This window comes from Aptenodytes forsteri, unplaced genomic scaffold, assembly GCF_000699145.1.
Source record: "Aptenodytes forsteri isolate BGI_AS27 unplaced genomic scaffold, ASM69914v1 Scaffold209, whole genome shotgun sequence".
NCBI lineage: Eukaryota > Metazoa > Chordata > Aves > Sphenisciformes > Spheniscidae > Aptenodytes > Aptenodytes forsteri.
In genome coordinates this window covers 413,258-414,744 of record NW_008795034.1, presented here as the reverse complement: position 1 = coordinate 414,744, position 1,487 = coordinate 413,258, and the positions used below count along the sequence as shown (strand labels likewise).

The following is a 1,487-nucleotide window of genomic DNA, read 5'->3' as shown; positions in this document are numbered from 1 at the left end:
CCGCACGTCCCCGCTCGGAGCCCAGCTGGAGACGTGCTGCGTTCCTGCCGGCTGCGGTTCCAGGCTGCTGAGGGATGCCGTCTTCACCAGGTCCCGAAATCTTTCCCCGTTGTTTCATCCCGTGGCCTGGTGAACATGCTCCCTCCGGAGGGTCCTGCTTTGTTGCCGTCCCTGCAGAACACGAGCCGCGGGTAGTGCCGGCCTGGCGTGGGAGCCGCGGTTAGTGCCAGCCTGGCGTGGGCGTCTCGGTGCCATGGGTGACCAGCCCAGCTTCTGCAGCTGGGTGACGACTCCCTCGCTGTGACTTAATTTCCCATCAGACCTCCAGTCGAGGATGCGCCGTAGCCTGGGACCTCGGCTGGAGGCGTGGGGTGGGGATGGGGGTCCCTCCACCCCTCTCCCGGCTGCCGAGCGGCCCCCCCCTGCCCCTCGCTGCTCCCCGCTGGGCTGCGGGCTCGTGTAAAGCCCCCTCTGTTTTGCTTTATTCGTGCTCCCGTTTCCATGCGCTCATTGAATCGAGTTTGGAGGAAGAACTGAACCGTGTGCGTGGCGGCATGTTGGTTATGCCGGATTTGCTGTTTGGAGTTTCTTTTTTTGGGGGGCGCCCGTCCCTTTGCAGGGGACGCGCCCTGGCTAATTGGGTGTTGACAGTAGCATCACTGCGTGGCTACTCGCGCTGGGGGAGTTGTCCCTTCGTCGTCGTGACTGAAAGGCAGGCAGCCGGGGTAGGGGGGACGGGGCCTGGACCCCCAGGTCTGGGGGCTCCAGCCCTGGCAGTCTCTCCCCTCCCTTCCTCTCTCTCCTGGTGCCCCTTCCCCACCTCGGGGTGCTCTGGAGCCACTAACGGAAGGAGTCCAGAGCGGATGGGTTCCCCCCCCTCCTCCCCCAATCCAAATTGTTTTTCATTTTTGGCTCATCCCCATCCTTTTGGGTTTTACCAGCTCCTAGGAGCTACGGTGCTGCCTCCCCTGTTCCCATCCAGCCAGGAGCGGGGCCCTTCCCCTGCCTGGGAGCTCCTACGGGAAGAGACTGCCGGAGCCGGGGGCAGCCGAGAGCTGCCCCCCACCCTGCCCCGGGCGAGGGACGGGCACCCCTGCCCGCGGGCTCCCCGCCACCTCCAGGAGTGCTTTGCTGCCGGGTTTTTTACTCTCCGAGCCGTTAGGCACAGGGGACTGGGGAGAACAGGGAAGGAAAACAAAGAAGAAAAAAAAAGAAAAAAGAAAAAAAAAATCACAAACAAATATTTAAACATTTTTTAACAAAATAAAAATTTATTTTTATATTTAAGCTAAATTGCCTTTGAATTCCTTCAAGCTTGGTTCAGTGAGGTTGCCAGACCCCGCAGCGCTGTTGGTAGTGTTCAGCTGTGCTGTCGCAGCCCGGTGAGGAGCCGGCCCGTGCCCCGGCTCTGCCCGCAGGAACTAGCTGTCCCGGGGAAAGGCAGCTACGTCCCGTGGGCTCTGCCGCCGCGCGCTCCTCCCGGCCTC

The 1,487-nt window shown here is 61.6% G+C and overlaps 1 protein-coding gene across 1 annotated transcript in view; it reads left to right on the top strand.

The window, feature by feature from the left end:
- Window positions 1-671, top strand: part of POM121 (POM121 transmembrane nucleoporin) — a 10,943-nt gene extending 10,272 nt beyond the window's left edge. Inside the window, 1 exon segment of the mRNA XM_019471294.1 lies at window positions 1-671. This exon segment is cut by the window's left edge and continues 488 nt beyond it. The gene's annotated coding sequence lies outside the window, so the exon portion shown is untranslated.
- Window positions 672-1,487: the final 816 nt, after the last annotated feature.